Here is a 20,622-nt window from a genome sequence, read left to right as displayed (position 1 = left end):
TTCTCTTCAAAATGGCCGCCGCGCGTCTTCTCCTTGCTTTTTTCCCGTGCTTCGGTCTTCTTGCGGCGTTTTGCCGCTTGGCGGCTTGGCTCCATGTTGGCTGGTTTAGGGACGGCCTGCGGCGCGCCCTCCAGCTTTTTTGGCTCCTGTTCCGTCGGTTCCATCGGCGCCTCCAGTTCTCCTTTGGACCAGAGGTCGTCTGCCATCGATTCTGAGCGGAGCCGGCAATGGGGCTTCGCTGGGAGGTTTGCCTTTAACGGCCTTTCCCAGAGCCGAGTTCTCAACAGGGTGGGGGGGAGGTTTTTTTTTTTTTTTTTAAGAGGAGAGACAAACGGAGACTGACACACACTCAGGTAGTCACACACAAGGTAAGGTAGATTAGGTAGATAGATAGAAATAGGTAGGATTTGAGGCTGAAATCTATTCGGGATCTTCCAGCTCAACTGCTCTCCCTCCGAGGCAGAAACCGAACTGAAGAGGCCGGGTGAGTGCCACCTAGGGACCGGAAGAAGAACTGTTCCTGCCTCCCTTGACCCGATGGTGGAATCTCACCCAGCAAGATGTCCTCGCCCCAGGAGGAGAAGTACTTTGCAATGTGCTGATAGTACTGGCATGTGATCTTCATTTACAGCCTCTGCTACTGATTTCAACATCTCAGTTCAGAAGCATCCTGGAACTTGAGGTCCAGAAGGAATCTCCGATTTCCACTCTTCCATACAGGATGAAGATGTCTCAGAACCTTCGAACTCTTTGATTCTATGATTGGGGAGCAGTATTGGACAACCAGAAAACATAGAGGACATGGAGCAGGAGTCCAGGTTTCCAATCAGTCTCCTGGAACTAAAAGCTGTTCGGCTAGCACTCAGACATTTTCATGATTTGGTCCAGATTCAGCACATCTTAATAAGAACTGACAACACAGCCACCAAGGCATACTTAAATCACCAAGGGGGGTCGAGATAATCCCTACAGGAGGAGGTGACCTGGCTTTTGTCCTGAGCAGAAAGATACATTCCATTTATCAGGGCAGTATAGGGCACAACCAACCTGTAGGCATACTACCTAAGCTGACAGACACTACTAGAGAGAGTGGCAACTAAAAAAGTAAATTTTCCTACTGGTAATCCAAAAATTCAGCATTCCAATTATCGGCCTATTTGCATTGATCCAAAACAACCAGACTCCGTGATTCTGCACAAAGTTCTTCCACCTCAAAGTAGAGATGACAGATGCCTTGACAGCAACATGGCCAAAGTGTCTTATATATGTATTCCCTCCACTCCCAGTCATTCCTAGTTTCCTCAGAAAGGTAGAGGCCTCAGGAGCGGAGGTGATTGTAGTAGCCCCAGACTGGCCAAGATGTCCTTGATATGCCACTCTGCTCAATCAGTTCAAACTGCCCGTGTGCATAGGCCTGCTACAGCAGGGTCTAGTTGTACTTCCAATGTGTTTGGAAGTGTGTATGTTTATGTAATAGGCTTATGTGTTTTAATTGTTTTAAAGAGTTTATATTTGTATTCTAGAGACTTTGTCACCTAGGCCAGAGCCATTGTGGGTACACAAACATAGCCAGGTTTGCACAAAAGGGAGACTGCGCATGGCTGTTGTTGAGAATGGACACTGTATTTTTCTTGATTGCAGTTGAATTTTTATAATAACATTATTCTATGTTGCTGGCAGTCTGTGGAATTGTGACCCTACAGTTTACAGTTCCCCCACAAAAAATCTGGGTATCATGTATGTGGAAGCATGCCAATTGAAGGCCCTCACAACTGAACTCCATCGGAGTACTCTGGACCTGTTGTGCCATTGCACTGTTGCATTGTTGTGCCTTTATTGTATTGTTATGCTGTTACAACTTTATCTGTTGTATTATTTAATTGTCACAACCACTGTTGTTAATATTATTGTATGATTGTTTCATGTATGGTTCATAAGTTAAATGTAAACCACCCTAAGCTTCCGGGGCGGGTGGTATATAAATATGAGGTCCAGAAGGAATGGGTCATCTGATTAAAGGAAGAGCCAGTTCATCACTGGCGATCTTTCATTAGTGGCTGGGCATATCCTTATCCTGGATGCTTGAGGCTGATCCCATATTGAGCAGGAATGGCCCTTTATGACCCCACGCTAGGATTATGTGATTCTATTATACTAGAAATTAAAAACTGCTAGTCTTTTTGTGGCAACGGACAACACTTCTGGAAGTACCTGAACAACAAATGTAGCTCCTGGCTTTGGGCAGCGGTTTCTCCCACTATGATACTTAGAATCATAGAATCATAGAGTTGGAAGGGGCCATACAGGCCATCTAGTCCAACCCCCTACTCAACGCAGGATCAGCCCAAAGCACCCTAAAGCATCCAAGAAAAGTGTGCATCCAACCTTTGCTTGAAGACTGCCAGTGAGGGGGAACTCACCACCTCCTTAGGCAGCCTATTCCACTGCTGACCTACTCTGTGAATTTTTTTTCCTGATATCTAGCCTATATCGTTGTACTTGTAGTTTAAACACATTACTGCGTGTCCTCTCCTCTGCAGCCAACAGAAACAGCTTCCTGCCCTCCTCTAAGTGACAACCTTTCAAATACTTAAAGAGGGCTATCATGTCCCCTCTCAACCTCCTTTTCTCCAGGCTGAACATTCCCAAGTCCCTCAACCTATCTTCATAGGGCTTGGTCCCTTGACCCCAGATCATCCTCGTTGCTCTCCTCTGTACCCTTTCAATTTTATCTATGTCCTTCTTGAAGTGAGGTCTCCAGAACTGAACACAGTACTCCAGTTGTGGTCTGACCAGTGCCGTATACAATGGGACTATGACATCTTGTGATTTTGATGTGATGTCCCTGTTGATACAGCCCAAAATGGCATTTGCCTTTTTTACCGGTGCATCACACTGCCTGCTCATGTTTAGTTTACAATCCACAAGTACCCCAAGGTCTCGTTCACACACAGTGTTACCTAGAAGCGTATCCCCCATCCAGTAGGCATGCTTTTCATTTTTCTGACCCAGAAGCAGAACTTTACACTTATCTTTATTAAATTGCATCTTGTTCTCATTTGCCCATTTTTCCATTGTGTTCAGATCTCGTTGAACTCTGTCTCTATCTTCCGGAGTATTTGCCAGTCCTCCCAATTTGGTGTCATCTTCAAACTTGATGAGTAGTCCCACCACCCCCTCATCTAGTCTAGATCATTAATAAATATGTTTAAAAGTACCGGGCCGAGTACCGAGCCCTGAGGTACCCCGCTACTCACGTCCCTCCAGTCTGATGAAACACCATTGACAACAACTCTTTGAGTGCGGTTCTCTAACCAGTTCCCTATCCACCTGACTATCTGAAAATCCAGATTGCAGTCCTTCAACTTATCCATCAGAACATCATGGGGAACCTTATCAAAAACTTTACTAAAATCCAAGTAAACAACATCAACCGAATTTCCACGATCCAGTAAACCTGTCACTTGGTCAAAAACGGAAACCAGGTTGGTCTGACGAGACCTGTTGAAGACAAATCCATGCTGACTTCCTTGGATCACCAAATTGTCCTCCAGATGTTTGCAGATCGCTCCCTTTAATATCTGCTCCATTATCTTCCCCACAACAGAGGTCAGACTCACTGGTCTATAGTTTCCCGGGTCATCCTTCCTTCCTTTTTTGAAGATCGGAATAATGTTTGCTCTCTACCAGTCCTCCGGGACATCTCCAGTCTTTAAATAGGTCCCGAAGATGATGGACAAGGGCTGTGCAAGTTCTCCGGAAAGTTTTTTGTGCACTCTCGGGTGCATTTCATCCGGCCCAGGGGATTTGAACTCATCCAGTGCAGCTAAATGCCTCTTGGCAACCTCTCTATCCATGTCAACCTGCCACCCAGATACTATCCTTTGGCTACTGCCATCTCTAGATGTGCCTAAACCCTTTGACCTGTGGGAAAAAACAGATGTAAAATAGGCGCTAAGCCTTTCTGCTTTCTCTGCATCCTCCGTTAGAGTTTCTTCATCTGCACCCAACAGTGGGCCTATTGCCTCCTTTACTTCCCAACAGTGGGCCTATTGCCTCCTTTACTCCTTTAATTTGCCATTTCCTGGCTCAGCACAGTGACCATGGTCTTCTTGGGTAGACTCCCATGCAAACACTGACCAGGGCCAACCCTGCTTAGCTTCTGAGATCTGAGAAGATCGGGCTAGCCTGAGCCATCCAGGTCAGAGCACTGGGCCACTGCTCATGACCTGGTGTTAACTGGGCTCTGAGGGTCCACAGAGGTTTAGATGAGCCTGGGTTAGATGTGGCATTTGGGGAGCGCTTGCCTAGGTGAGGACTCTATGCCAGGATTAGCTAAATCATGAATATGCTGGGCTCTGGGGAGAGCTCTAAAAAGAAAATCTAAGATGCCCAGAAAGATTTCTCATATAAAGAAGAAAGGTCATAGCTTTCTTTTTCTACATGGTCCCTACATTTGTCAGAATATCCATGAGACACACCCCAAACAGTTCCCCCCCCCCCAGAAGGTGAATGTTGCTTGGCTTTATTTAGAAACAATCATATTAAACAGTGTTGGAATATTCATTCAGAGTGAAGCAGTGTCTACTGACTTCAATGGAACCACATCTCTGCATGAAAAATATTGTAAGAAGACCTTCCCTTTCCTGATTTTCTCCCTCTGTTGCTACAGAATAACATGCCAGCCCATTTCAGCCCAAAATGTGAAAATGCTTTGATCGATGACACATAATGAGATTCTACCTCCTATGAACGAAACTACATTTTAAGGTGACTGGTACAGTAGCCAGTACACCAACCCCGAGTAATGTAAATATATGGCAAACAGAGGCTGAGCCCTTACCTTCCCAAGAGGGCCTTTGTTCAGGAGCCAGCATAAAGGCTCAGACACGGATTACTTCAGGCTCACAAAATTTTCCCTTTTTGGCTGAGAAAGAGAGAGAGAAGGAAGGTGAACTTGGATTAGAGTTCTGCAGAGCAGACAAAATCAGAGTCAAAGGAGGCACTTCATTTCACATAAAAAGCTAAGATTTTCTTTACTAAGCATCTCATAAAGAAGGAAACGGAATCCAGCGCCTTGTACTGGATTATCATAGCTTCTATCCTTGTTTACAAACAGAATCAGGCCTACCTATCAAATGATAAGCTACTTGTACAATGCACCATGATAAACTGGCCCATTGCTTAGACTTCTCAAAATCAGAGGGCCGGAGGGAGGGGAGGAGTGTTTCTCTGCAACATACATAAGAAGAATCCTGACACAATAATGCAGGGAAACCCCAAATTATTTTCCTAAATTCTGGGTGTCATGTGCTCAAAATGCTGGGACTATATCCAGAAGAAAGTAAATATGGTTCCGCATAAATATTTACAAAGTCATAGCCTAAGAATGGCATAACTGGTCCATTGAACACTCCAGCTAGACCTCCCCAAAGCAACTTCTAGGAAACCAAATAGCCAGGGAAATGTAGAATGGTACAGTATAATAGCCCTATCTCATCAGAAGCTAATCAGGGTAGATACTTGGATGGGAGACTACCAAGGAAGACTGCAAAGGAAGACAATAGCAAGCCATCACTAATCCTATGGAGTTCGGAAAATCCTATGGAGTTTGTGTAGGCAGCTGCCATTCGACACACCAATAGCCAGAAAAGGATGGATGAGAGACCACTGCAGCTGACACATGGGTTGACGACACCAGTACTGCTGATTTCTCCTGCCCATAGCTTTTTGCTGGCTACTGAGAGAGGACAAGTCTGCGGAAGTATGACACAAGATATCTGCGGAAGTATGACATGAGATGTCATAGTCCCATTGTATACGGCACGGGTTAGACCACACCTGGAGTACTGTGTGCAGTTCTGGAGGTCTCACTTCAAGAAGGATGTAGATAAAATTGAAAGGGTACAGAGGAGAGTGACGAGGATGATCTGGGGCCAAGGGACCAAGCCTTATGAAGATAGGTTGAGGGATTTGGGAATGTTCAGCCTGGAGAAAAGGAGGTTGAGAGGGGACATGATAGCCCTCTTTAAGTATTTGAAAGGTCTAACTTTCTCGTGATCCTGTATTGGAACTGTCTGAGTAGTCCCTTTAACTGGTGTGGAAGTATCCAAATTGGACAGCATCCATGCTGGATATCAGATCTTGGAGACTGGCCAACTGAAGTAACCTGGAGTGTTTGCACCCTATCAATGATGATGCCATCTGTGTTGTCTTTTCTATTTTCTTGGGTGTCATAAACATTTTGTTCTGGGTAGTGACTATGATGACTCTATGTTCTGTTTTCTGAGTGGGAGACAATGAGCTCTTTGCATAGTTTACGAAGAAGCCACAGAGCTGACGTTGGTGAATGGTTCTCTGTGAGTGTGCTTCTGCTAACTCTCTAGAGGGTGTCTTGACAAGCAAGTCATCGAGATAAGAATGGATTCTTATGCTCTCCATCCTGAGTCTGCATTATCCAGTATCTTTTTAAACATACGTGGTACTGAGGACAGGCCAAAAGATAGGGCTTTGTATTGGAAACGTTGACCCTAGACATAAAACCTCATGAACCTCCTATGTGTCAGGTATATGCAGATACATCTCCTGAAGGTCTAGGGAGGTCATTAATTTCCCTAACTGTAACACGTGAGTTACAGATCTTAGCACTTCCATTCAGAAGTGGCACAACCTGATCAATTTGTTCAAAATTTTTAGATCTAGGATTGTCCTCCAGTCTCCCGTTCTCTTCGAGATTGTAAAGAAAACAGAATAAATTCTTGAAAGGAAACAGGCTCTATGGCTTGAATTTCTAAGAGGGGTGTTAAGGCTAATGAAGTTCTTAGCCGCTCTACCAGAACTTTGATCCTTGGTGTCTGTAAAAATTTGTCCAGGGATATTCTTATGAATTCTAGTTTGTAAGCTGTGTTGACTGTGTCCATTGCACCTCAGTCTGTGTGGTCAGTTCCCATTGTGGACAAAGGCTTGAAGCCACCCCTCTACAGAATGGCTCCTTGAGTCATACCTTATTTGGTTTGGAGGACTTGTCTGAGGGCTCAGTTCTATTGGATGTTCTGGAGAACTTATTGGAGTATCCTCTGAGCCCTGAGGTGCGAGAAAATCATAGAATCATAGAGTTGGAAGGGGCCATACAGGCCATCTAGTCCAAACCCCTGCTCAACGCAGGGTCAGCCCTAAGCATCCTAAAGCATCCAAGAAAAGTGTGTATCCAACCTTTGCTTGAAGACGGCTAGTGAGGGGAAGCTCACCACCTCCTTAGGCAGCCTATTCCACTGCTGAACTACTCTGACTGTGAAAAATATTTCCTGATATCTAGCCTATATCGTTGTACTTGAAGTTTAAACCCATTACTGCGTGTCCTCTCCTCTGCAGCCAACAGAAACAGCATCCTGCCCTCCTCCAAGTGACAACCTTTCAAATACTTAAAGAGGGCTATCATGTCCCCTCTCAACCTCCTTTTCTCCAGGCTGAACATTCCCAAGTCCCTCAACCTATCTTCATAGGGCTTGGTCCCTTGGCCCCAGATCATCTTCGTCGCTCTCCTCTGTACCCTTTCAATTTTATTTATGTCCTTCTTGAAGTGAGGCCTCCAGAACTGCACACAGTACTCCAGGTGTGGTCTGACCAGTGCCGTATACAATGCGACTATGACATCTTGTGATTTTGATGTGATGCCCCTGTTGATACAGCCCAAAATGGCATTCGCCTTTTTTACCGCTGCATCACACTGCCTGCTCATGTTTAGTTTACAATCCACAAGTACCCCAAGGTCTCGTTCACACACAGTGTTACCTAGAACCGTATCACCCATCCAGTAGGCATGCTTTTCATTTTTCTGACCCAGATGCAGAACTTTACACATCTTTAGTAAACTGCATCTTGTTCTCATTTGCCCATTTTTCCATTCTGTTCAGATCTCGTTGAACTCTGTCTCTATCTTCCGGAGTATTTGCCAGTCCTCCCAATTTGGTGTCATCTGCAAACTTGATGAGTAGTCCCTCCACTCCCTCATCTAGATCATTAATAAATATGTTAAAAAGTACCAGGCCAAGCACCGAGCCCTGAGGTACCCCGCTACTCACCTCTCTCCAGTCTGATGAAACATCATTAACAACAACTCTTTGAGTGCGGTTCTCTAACCAATTCCCTATCCACTTAACTATCTGAAAATCCAGATTGCAGTCCTTCACCTTATCCATCAGAACATCATGGGGAACCTTGTCAAAAGCTTTACTAAAATCCAAGTAAATGACATCAACCAAATTTCCACGATCCAGCAAACCTGTTACTTGGTCAAAAAAGAAAATCAGGTTGGTCTGGCAGGACCTGTTGGAGACAAATCCATGCTGACTTCCTTGAATCACCAAATTGTCCTCCAGATGTTTGCAGATCGCTCCCTTTAATATCTGCTCCATTATCTTCCCCACAACAGAGGTCAGACTCACTGGTCTGTAGTTTCCCGGGTCATCCTTCCTTCCTTTTTTGAAGATCGGAATAATGTTTGCTCTCTTCCAGTCATCCGGGACATCTCCAGTCCTTAAAGAGGTTCCGAAGATGATAGACAAGGACTATGCAAGTTCTCTGGAAAGTTCTTTGAGTACTCTCGGGTGCATTTCATCCGGTCCAGGGGATTTGAATTCATCCAGTGCAGCTACATGCCTCTCGACAACCTCTCTATCCATGTTAACCTGCCACCCGGACACTATCCTTTGGCTATGGCCATCTCTAGATGTGCCTAAACCCTTTGACCTGTGGGAAAAAACAGATGTAAATAGGCGCTGAGCCTTTCTGCTTTCTCTGCATCCTCCGTTAGAGTTTGTCCATGCGCACCCAACAGTGGGCCTATTGCCTCTTTTACTTTACGTTTGCTACTCATATAACTGAAAAATCTTTTCTTGTTACAATGGGCTTCCATGGCCAATTTTAGCTCACTCTCAGCTTTGGCCTTTCTGATGATTGATCTACAGTGCCTAGTAACCTGTAGGTACTCTTCTTTAGAGCTCTGTCCTTCCCTCCATTTCCTGAACATTTTCCTTTTCTTTCTTAGTTCCTCTTGAAGTTCTCTGTTCATCTAAATAGGCTTCCTAGAGCTCCTGCAGTGTTTTCGTCTTTCTGGGATAGTCATTGATTGAGCATGCAATAGCTCTTGTTTGAGTAGCACCCACCCTTCACATGCTCCCTTCCCTTCCAGCATTCGTGTCCATGATATGACACTCATCATGTCTCTGAGTTTATTAAAGTTTGCCCTACGAAAATCCAACATCCGCGTCTGGCTACAAGCTTCCTTGGCTCCCCATCTCAAAAGGAATTCTATGAGGACATGGTCACTTCCCCCTAGGGTCCCCACCTCCTTCACCTCATCCACCAACTCAGTATTAACTCCATGACCCTCTTCTGTATTGCTGCCTGTATCTAGGTAGTGTGTGTTGAGTGCAGAAGGCTGAAGAATATTCTCTCCTGACTTGGAGTGGCATTGCTTTTTTATTGTCCCTTGTTTCAAGTAGGTCTTCACTATAGTCACTATAGTCTTTCACTATAGTCTTTGACAGGTAGTTCACTATAGTCTTTGACAGGTAATCAGTGGGCCAGACCTTTAGCCATAAAATCCTTCTAGAGACAGAATTGGAACTCAGGGCTCTGGCTGAAAATACAGTCCCATCTAAGGTTGCATCAGCTGAAAAGGAAAGTGCTTTTAGCATTCTGCTCACACCTTCCACAACTCTCTTATTCACTTTTGGTATGAGTTCCAGAAACTCTCTACACCAGGCCATACTGGCCCTGTTCATAATGGATGCCGCTTATTAACTAGTGGTCTTTGTCACTCTGCACGTATTTTCTTTTTGAAAATCACTGGCATGGGAAAGGAGTCCTGAGATGGCACTAGTTAGGGAAAATATTCTCCTTTCCCTTTGGGGCCATAGCATTTCTTTTCTTCTTGGGGTTCCTCTTTTGGCACAGATTCATTTAAGTCTAGAGCTTTCAGGGCTTTGGCCAGTCTATAGTGAAGGTCCTCACCCTTTAAAAAGTGTTCAAATTGAGTAAGTTCTACCTCCTCCTTATCTGATAGAAGGGCTATGTCCCCACTGCCAATAAGCCAAACTTCTGTATAAGAAAGTTTCTTTATTAAGGAATGAAGATATCTGGTACAAATGCATAGACAGAACTGAGGCTCTTGGCCCTTGGGCCATGTATATAAAACGCCAGATTTTGAATCTAAGTCTGTAAAGAACGCACTCCAAGGAAAGCATAGAGAAGATCCATTCACTCTTGAAGATCAAGAAGTTAAGATCTTTCAAGATTTACCACCAGAAATACTGCAAAAAAGGGCACAATTTCACTTTTTACGGCAAATTTTGATTGGACAAAATATTACATACTTCTGGAAGATTCCATTTGCATTGGATGTCATTTTACCAACAGGAAGAAGGATCATAAAAACATTACAACAAGCACAAGAATTAGCGGATACCCTAGCTGAAGGTTCCGCGTTGGCAGAATAACAGAGAAAACAGTCAAGTCAACAAGAACACAAGGGAGTAACAGGAAAAGGTGCCAGACCTAAAAAGTAATAATGGAGTCCTTGAAGATAGTCTCAGTCAATGTTAATGGATTAAATTCACCAAATAAAAGATCAAAAGGTTTCAACCAATTAAGAAAATTAAAATGTGATATAATATGTCTACAAGAAACCCATATTGCACAAAGACATCAAAATCTATTGAAAAACAAAAGTTTAGGAAAAGAATGTATTGTATCAGCAAAGGAAAAGAAAAGAGGGGTGGTGACCTATATTGTAAACCCCAATATAAACGCGAAGACCATATCTGAGGACCCAGACGGATGCTTTTCTATCTTAAAGATCAAGCTTCCCAATGGCCAAAATTTTGTTTTGGTGAATTTATATGTGCCAAATAACGCCAAAGAGACGTTTTCTAGGGATTTTTTAAAATCCAATTTGGACTCACTTGAAAATGAGGTAATAATCGGAGACTTTAATGCAGTCCAAGATCCATATTGGGATAATTCTTCAAGGAAAATATGCTCAACATTCCCACTCTCTGCTAATTTTCAACATCTGGCATTAGTAGACATCTGGAGAGAACCCAAAATCGCGCCAATATACATTCTATTCGAACAGACGTAATGCCTACTCAAGATTGGATCAATGCTGGGCATCAAAACAAATGTTACGCAAATTGAGAACTTCAGAGATATTACCAAACACCTTTGCAGATCACAACCCATTACAAATAGAGCTATGTGTGAAAAGAATCGAAATGAGAAGGTGGAAAATGAATGACTATCTTTTGGAGGATCCAAAAGTACAGCAAATCTGTGAAGCAAATCTACAAGAGTTTTTCCAGCTAAATGCTATCCCAAATATTTCACTGGCCACAGTGTGGGATGCCAGCAAAGCATATATGAGGGGCATATTCTTGCGATTGAACACCACAATAAGAAGAAGAAAGGAAAAGACTCTGAGTGAAATAAAAGAAAAACTGCAACAGACAGAAAAGCAACACCAAGAACATCAAACAAGAGGATTAGCAAAACAAATAAAATTATTAAGAATACAGAGAGACAACATAGAGGTGGAAGAAATGAGGAAGAAACTTGATTATCTCAAACAAAAAATTTTTGAATGGGCAGATAAACCTGGAAGATGGCTAGCTCAAAGACTGAGGAAGAGCTTTCAAAAGCACAGTATCACAAAGCTAACACATGAAGGCCTGGACTATAACAATGAAGCAGAAATTCATTCATGTCTTATCAAATTTTTTCAGAACATATATAAAAAAAGGAACAAAATATAGACCCTGGAATATTTTGCCAAAAAATATCAATGAGCAAATTCACAGATCATCACAGGAAAGTTCTAAATCAAAGAATCACAACGCAAGAAATAAATGATGCCATAATGGCAATAAAAGCCCCAGGGCCAGATGGACTAAGTGCAATATATTATAAGAAGATGAGCCATGTTGTTTCCCCTCATTTACTTCAACTATTAAATGAGGTTATAGATAATCCTGAAAAATCTCTTCCAAAATCATGGCAACAGGCTTCAATAACACTCATCCACAAAGAAGGAGGAGACACGAACTCACCTAATCCGTACAGACCAATCTCTCTGTTAAATGTGGACTATAAAATTCTGGCAAAAATTTTAGCAGAAAGACTGAAAAAATGTATTGGGGACATTGTACATCAAGACCAAACTTGATTTATGCCAAGAAGGCTAATGAGGAATAACATACGATTCGTCTTGAATGTTGCAGATTACGTGCGTAAAGAAAAGTTGCAGGCTGCCTTTATATTCCTGGATGCAGAGAAAGCTTTTGATAATGTTAGTTGGGATTTTCTGTTCGAAACATTGAAAGCAACTAATTGTGGTGGCACCTTTCTGGAACTTAACAGACAAATATACTCGGAACAAGAAGCTAGAATATTAATAAATGGAATGCTCACAAAACAATCCATTAAAATAGACAAAGGCACCAGACAAGGATGTCCTCTTTCTCCATTGTTATTCAATTTGGTATTAGAAATGCTGACAACCAAGATAAGAGCTACAAAGGAGATTATGGGAATTAAAATCGAAGATCAGGAATTGAAACTGAAAGCTTATGCAAATGATGTAGTTTGTACCGTTGTGAATCCAAAAGCATCGATCCCATCTCTCCTGGAGCTATTGAAAGATTTTGGTCATTATTCAGGATATAAAATAAATAAGGACAAAACAAAAATTGTCTTACATGGAATCACAGATCTTGATGTACAAAACATCAAAGGAAAAATAGGCTGTGAGATAAATCCCAAATGGGTAAAATATCTCGGAATTTACCCAGACAAAGATTTCCGAGAACTCTTCACTGGTAACTATGAAAGACTATGGAAGACTATGCAACTTGATATTAAAAGATGGAATGACCTGAAACTGTCTTGGTCAACTCGAATGGCCACGGTCAAGATGAACTTGTTGCCTGAATTTAACTTTTCATTCCAAATGTTACCAATAGAGATCCAGGAGAAAACGCTGAGAAAATTACAAATTAATAAATTTATCTGGAGTGGAAAAAGGCCAAGAGTTGCTTTTAAAATACTTCAAGATGTGAAGGAGAGAGGAGGTCAAGGTGTTCCTAATCTAAAACTATACAAAGATGCAGCAGCACTTACATATATAGTGGACTGGGTACGGGAACCGCATTCAAGAGAACTGGTTTTGAAAGAATAACCATAGGTAATAGCTTCCATGAAAGACTATGGCCAGCAGGAAAACAAAAACAAAAAGCAATATCAAATACCTGGATTAGAAGAAGAAGAAGAAGAAGAAGAGTTGGTTCTTATATGCCGCTTTTCCCTACCCGAAGGAGGCTCAAAGCGGCTTACAGTCGCCTTCCCATTCCTCTCCCCACAACAGACACCCTGTGGGGTGGGTGAGGCTGAGAGAGCCCTGATATCGCTGCCCGGTCAGAACAGTTTTATCAGTGCCGTGGCGAGCCCAAGGTCACCCAGCTGGCTGCATGTGGGGGAGTGCAGAATCGAACCCGGCATGCCAGATTAGAAGTCCGCACTCCTAACCACTACACCAAACTGGCTCTCAATTAGTGGACTTTTGAATGTATGGTCAAGATACAATAAAAGACTATCTCCAGCACCATCAATACTGAAATCGTCAATCGAAGCATATTTTGGCAAAGCTCAACAGAAAAGGCTGAATTGTCTCCAGTACAAAGACTTAATATTAAAAACCGGCAAGTTTAAGGATATGTACTTGCAGGGCCAAATATATAAACTGCTATTAAGGTATGAGATGGAAACGGAACGGGTTAAGCCATGTATGATTAAATGGATGCAAAATATTGAGACAAATGTGACAATGGAACAATGGGAACTTGCATGGTCTAGAATACCTAAGTATACTAATACTCAAATACTTAAAGAAAATTGGTATAAAATGTTTTACAGGTGGTAAAGGTATCCCCTGTGCAAGCACCGAGTCATGTCTGACCCTTGGGGTGACGCCCTCCAGCGTTTTCATGGCAGACTCAATACGGGGTGGTTTGCCAGTGCCTTCCCCAGTCATGACCATTTACCCCCCAGCAAGCTGGGTACTCATTTTACCAACTTCGGAAGGATGGAAGGCTGAGTCAACCTTGAGCCGGCTGCTGGGATTGAACTCCCAGCCTCATGGGCAAAGCTTTCAGATGGCTGCCTTACCACTCTGCGCCACAAGAGGCTCTTTACAGGTGGTATGTGACACCAAAAGTGATCGCCAAAATTGCTAAAAATTGTGATAACAAATGCTGGAAATGTGATGATAAACTAGGTTCTTTTTTTCATATGTGGTGGAAATGTGAAAAAGTGTATAAGTTCTGGGCAAAAATACACACCATTGTGCAGAAAATGTGGGGTCTTAGATTTCCTATGAAAGCTGAATCTATGTTACTAAGTATACCTCCGCAGTCCCTCCCAGCTCATACACAAAGATTATTCTTCTACGCGACGACGGCTGCAAGACTAGTATTGGCCAAGAAATGGAAAACTCAAGAACTACCTTCGATAGAAGACTGGTTGAACAAACTAGCGGACTTTGCTAAGATGGCCAAACTGACACTGATAGTTAATGAAAAAACAGAAGAGGCGTTTCAAGAACAATGGGGCCCTTATCTGAATTACTTAAGAAAATCATTTAAAAGGGGACTGAAATGGGGAATTAAGTGTATCAAATGAAGAGCATAATCTATCTTTTTATATATTAATAATGTATACTATTCATACTGTTTTATCTTTAGTTTTGGAAAATAAAATAAAAATACTGCTATAAATATATATATATATATATATATATATATATATATATATATATATATATATATATATATATATATATATATATATATATATATATATATATATATATATATATATATATATATATATATATATATATATATATATATATATATATATATATATATATATATATATATATATATATATATATATATATATATATATATATATATATATATATATATATATATATATATCTGACCTAGCTAGTCAATGCAAGCCCAATCTTGCCAGATTTTGGAAGCTAAACAGGGTCAGCTCTGAGAGCCAGCTTGGTGGAGTGGTTAAGAGCAGCGGCCTTTAATCTGAAGAACTCTATCTGATACTCCAGTCCTCCTCCACATGCAGCCTTCTGGGTGACCTTAGGTCAGTTAAAGTTCTCAGAGGGCACTTGTTGTGGGGAGAGAAAAGGTAGGAGATTGTAAACTGCTTTGAGACTCCTTTGGATAGTAAAAATCAGGATACAAAAGCACTTCTTAATCTGGAGAAGCAGGTTTGATTCCCCATTCCTCCACATGCAGCTAGCTGGGTAACCCTGGGACAGCCCAGTTCTCTCAGAGCTCTCTCAGGCTCATTTACTTCCTAGGTTGTCTGTTGTGGGGAGACGAGGGGTTTTTTATTCCAGAGGACATAGATTCTGCCAAGGTAAATCTGACAGAGCAGAAGGAGGCACCAAGCCCTCCAAGGCCTGACTTTCAATGTCTACCAGTGTGGTGCAGACTAGCATCCTGCAAGGATGCCTGGAGTGACCCAGGAATAGACACTTGGATATGGTAAACAGTCATTCACAGCTACAAAATAGAATTTTGCAAGATGCCCCCCAATTGTTTTTTCAATTTGCCAGTGTCCAAAAATCCATCCAATAGATGAATCACTCTAGAGGCGATAGGGCGTTTGCTAGACATACATGCCAAAGAACCAGTCCTCCAACAGGAGAGGAGCATGGGTATTTACTGTATTTACCGTATTTGCCGGCGTATAAGACAACTGGGCGTATAAGACGATCCCCACACATTTCCACTCAAAATATAGAGTTTGTTACATTACATTACAGTACTATGGGCTACTATGGGCAGCTATATCACAACTGAAGTGCACCCGGCGTATAAGACGACCCCCCCCCCACTTGGAGGCATGTTTTTCAGGGGGGAAAAGTAGTCTTATACTGTACTCCTTTTTCTTTATGGTGCTCAAGAGGAATACAGACTGGAGGGCCACTTTGGGTCTCAAGTTTATAAATGGGTACATCCTCTTAAAACGTTTCCGGATGGAAACACTGAGGTCCTATTGCAGAGGCCCTCCAGCTCAACGAATTCCTTACATCCCTAGACCTCCAGAAGGCCTACCTCCACATCCCAATCTTAACAGGTCACAGGTGTTTTCTACATTTTTGTTTTGGGGATCTACAGTACCAGTACAAGGGTCTTTTTGAAGGTTTTGGTGAACATGGTTTTCATTATAAGGGGCTCCATGTTCATTCTAATCCTGATTACCTCTTCCAGCAGGCCTCCTCAATATAGCAGTCACTCCGGTCCATGCAGAGAATCATTCAAACTCTGGAGCTTTGTGATGAACAGGGAGAAAAGTTCCTTGACTCCCAACCAAAGGCTAAAACACCTGAGGGTAATAATAGACACCACTCGACTCTCCCCCCCCCCCCCCCCGTTCTCCTTAGATGAAAATATTAAAAACTATTCTACAAGTTTCAGCTGCTATCAAGGCCAAAAGCTCTCCAGCCTCCTGGGCCTGTTGGTATCAAACAGAGAAGCGGTGGCCTTGATCGCAATGGCCTTGTGGGCCTTGTGCAATGCCATGTCTGATTTCCTATCCAAAATGTCTTTCAGACAAACTTCCCCATCCTCTAATACTAGCCCTGAGGATTGCAGGGCAGAAATTGGTCCATCAACCGTTTCTGTGTATCTGTAACATGGACACTGCATATTCATCACAAAGATAAGAGTCCAATAGCACCTTTAAGACCAACAAAGATTTATTCAAGGCATGAACTTTTGAGCTCATGCACTCTATCTCAGACTAAATGACCAACCATCATAACTATGGCGATATAGGGCAAAAGTAAATTGTGGCAAATTAGTAAACTGTGTCATAATATCCAAATTAAGCCACATGCCATATCATAATTCTTTGCTAAAACAGCCAATCAGTCCTTCTGAATTCAGACCCATCATCTACAGTGAGTGTGACATGATTGCCTTCCTCCCTGAAGACAAGATGGACTACATCTGCCCCAAGTGTAAGCTGGTAAGACTTTTGGAGGAAAGGATTAGGGGTTTAGAAGAGAGGATTATCACTCTGACCCAAATTAAGAAAGGGGAGGAGTTCATAGCTGTGCAACTCGGAATAAAGAGAATACAACCAGTCTAGAAGAGGATAAGGGGATTGACCTCATTACGGAACCTCTGCAGACGTAGAGCAAGATGGTTCTTGGGGCCTTTGGAGCTCGAAAATAGATTTCAGGCCCTTGCAGAAGAGGTGCAAGTGTCAATGAGGGAAGAGGTCCCAAAACAAAATCTAAGACAAAGTGGCCAAAGGGATAGAAGGAAATGGTGTTGAGAAGAAAAAAGAAAGGAGAGTACTGGTAATTGGAGACTCCCTGATAAGAGGAATGGATCGCCATGTGGCTGGGCCTGACACCCTAACTCAAGAGGTATGTTGCTTGCCAGGGGCAAAAATTAAAGACGTTTCAGAACGGGTGCCCAAACTCCTCAAATCTAAACATGAGCAGGCAGTGTGATGCAACGGTAAAAAAATGGCATCACTTTTGCGGGTCCTTAAAACCTCAAAATCTATTTCAAGGGATCCTACATGGTCAAAAAGTTGGAAAAGGCTGTTTAATTATCTGTTCCAAATGTTTTCCTGGTACTGATGTTAAACAGCCTGGGTAGTAGTTGTTGGGGAGTTCTTTTTTCTCTTTATTTATTTTCTTTCTTTCTTTCTTTCTTTCTTTCTTTCTTTCTTTCTTTCTTTCTTTCTTTCTTTCTTTCTTTCTTTCTTTCTTTCTTTCTTTCTTTGTTTGTTTGTTTATTTATTTATTTATTTATTTTCTTTCATTATTTAAGGATTTCTTAAAGGTTCTGAGATTTCCTGAACCAATTCTTTCAACTTTCTTGGATGTAGTTCATCAGGGCCTGGAGATCTAATTTCAAAGTAGCCAAATACTTTTGCATGACCAGTTTACCAGTTCTATAATTTATCCCTTCCTTGTTATTCTCTATCTCATTTCCCCCCAGTAGCATATCTTTTTCCTTATGAGAAAACATTGAAACAAAGAATACTTCTGCCTTCTCACCATCTCCTGTTACCACAATACTGCCATCTCCATACAACGAACCTATAACTTCCCTTATTTTGTTATAGACATAGCCAAAAAACTCTTTATTTTTTACTTCCCTGGCTAGCATGACCTCATTCTGGGTTTTAGGTCGTTTAACCTCGCATTTCCTTGCTATTTTTAAACTGCTCCTTATTTATTTCCTCCTTTTCTCATTTCATATGCATGTCCTTTTTAAATCTTAATTTGTTTAAGAATTCTATCGTCATCTATTTTGGCTTCTTTTGACATCTTCCATTCCTCAGTTTCATTGCAACTGTTTGATACTGTCTCTTCAGTATCTCATTATTAAGAACAACACTTGTAGATTTTGATGACTGATCCTGCTGCTTTGATGGCTCCTTCTGATAAAGCCTATGTTTCTAGTCTCAGTCACGCATTTGAAACATACTTGGGGAGCTGGAGGAGCGTCCTTAAAAATTTTGACTGAACCCTTTCCAGTAACATGATACTAGAGGTTGGGGCTCCTAGAAAAGAGCCATCTAACAATTGAGAACGTTTTGGGCTGGGAATCACCAGCAGGCTGGGTTCCTGGGAACATAACTCTTTCCTTGGGGTTAATGGCAAGATGCAGTCTCACAGTTACAATGGTCCGAGACAATGGACAGCATTAAGGGTCAAACCATAACCTTAAATGCACTCTGGTACTCTACTGGTAGTCATAGAATCATAGAATCTTTAACCGCTCCTGTGGAGCGGATTAAATAAAAGGGTAAGGCCACCTGGGGAGGAATTAGGGCGGGCCCTGTCCAGGATAAAAACTCAGAGGGCCCAATCAGGAGCCGCTATGTGGCTCCTGATTGGGCCCTCCGAGTGTCCATCCAGGGCCAAGCAGCCAATGGGGAGGCATGCAAAGCACCTTCCTATTGGCCCCTCACCAGGACAGACCAAAATTCCATTTACCCAGCCGTCTGGCTGCCAGTCTGCTCCTGACCACCCCAGGTAGAGGAGCTCAGTAGGGCTGCCAAGGGGGGTGAGAACAGAGGCTTGGACAGGCCGTGCCAGCCCTTTTCGCCCCAAGGCTGTCCCAACTGTCATGTCCAACTGTAAATTGCCTCAGAACCCTGACAGAGCTGGCCGGAGGCTGCAGAGTGCTCCCCCTCTCCCCCCCTTCAGGCCTGCTGCGAAGGAGCCTCTGACAGGCCCTGACTGAGGGAAGGAGGCCTTTCCAAGAGCAATGCAGGGGGGTCTGAGAGCATTCCTTTTGAGGGGGGGCACTTTCCCCTTCTGCCAAACAGTTGCCTGACAGGGAGGCCACAGAAAATACTGCTCTGCTACATAAAACATAAAATACTGCTCTGCCCGGAGGTTAGACACAGCCAAGCCATGTGTCTTTCTTCTTTGCAACTCTCTGCAGATTTGAGGCCACTGCACAGCGTTATTCTGCAGAGGAAACTGGCTCTTTTGTCTCCTGTTTCATATGCACAACAACCCTGTGCAGTAGGCCTCAAGTCTTTCAATTCAACAACAACCTGTGTGGGAAAACTTAAATGTTTCTTCTCTACCACAACCCTGTCCAAAGTAGCCCTTTCTGCCTAGGGAGCTGATCTTTATACTCTACAGGTGAGCTGTAATTCCAGGAGCTCTCTAGGCCACACCTGTAGGTTGGCTACCCCTGGGTTGGAAATATTCCTGGAGGTTTGGAGTTCAAAATCATACAATGCCTCAGAGTCCAGCCTTCAAATGAGCCATTTTTGCCTGCAGTTGGTAGGGAGTGGTGCAGGGGTGTCCCTCCTGGCCTATGGGTTCTGGCCAGCCCTTACCAGCAACTGTTTGTATTCTGGGGTGCAGACAGGCAGACCAGCATCAGTCCTGTGAATCTGGAAAGTGAAGGAAGATCTAAATAAATATGTATAGCCTGAAACTGTAAATAGAGAACAAGTAAATGTCTGGAGACACATAGTAACTGAAATGACTTCTTGGCCTGGCAAATAACCTTGGCCTGGCAAATAAAAAAAAACAGTATAAAAAACCTTACTAAGGTCAAGACTGCTGTGCACAGAGAGTCTTCCTCTTAGGGTTGCCAGCTTCCCTGTGAGGCTCCCTACCCCAATTTCCTCATGTGGAGTCTGCTATGGGGAGAGAAAGGGAAGACAATTGGAAAATGCTTTGAGACACCTGAGGCCTGCTGGGTCACTGCAGCCCATTCTCAGTTCTCTCAGATCTCGCACAACCCCACATACCTCACAGGTTGACTATTGTGGAGAGACGAATGGAAAATGTAAACCGCTTTGAGACTCCTTTGGGTAGTAAGCAATAGGGTACAAAAATCCGTTCTTCTAAGGAGCAACCATGAAAGAAGCATGTGGGCACATAACATTTTTCCAACAGTGAAAGCATGGGAGACAGAAGGAGCAGGGTGTACTGTGACTACCCCATGGGCAGAGGGGCATTTCGGTGAATGTGGCCTAATT

General features: G+C 42.8%; 1 protein-coding gene across 12 annotated transcripts in view; it reads right to left on the bottom strand.

Annotated features, from left to right (window-relative positions):
- The window catches only part of NDST2 (N-deacetylase and N-sulfotransferase 2), a 211,608-nt gene that overhangs the window by 172,933 nt on the left and 18,053 nt on the right, over positions 1–20,622 (bottom strand). For 8 of the 12 annotated variants that reach the window (XM_077346225.1, XM_077346220.1, XM_077346216.1 and 5 more), the window contains exon 2: positions 4,844–4,927. The exons of 2 other annotated variants lie outside the window; for them this stretch is intronic. The gene's annotated coding sequence lies outside the window, so the exon portion shown is untranslated. Of the gene's footprint in view, positions 1–4,843; positions 4,928–19,971; positions 20,029–20,622 lie in introns of all 12 variants that reach the window. 2 more of the 12 variants (XM_077346223.1, XM_077346231.1) reach the window with 1 other exon arrangement.

The sequence above is a fragment of the Paroedura picta genome, chromosome 7 (assembly GCF_049243985.1).
Source record: "Paroedura picta isolate Pp20150507F chromosome 7, Ppicta_v3.0, whole genome shotgun sequence".
Classification (NCBI taxonomy): domain Eukaryota; kingdom Metazoa; phylum Chordata; class Lepidosauria; order Squamata; family Gekkonidae; genus Paroedura; species Paroedura picta.
The sequence above is the reverse complement of the archived record's forward strand: the minus strand, read 5'-3'. Positions and strand labels throughout refer to the sequence as shown.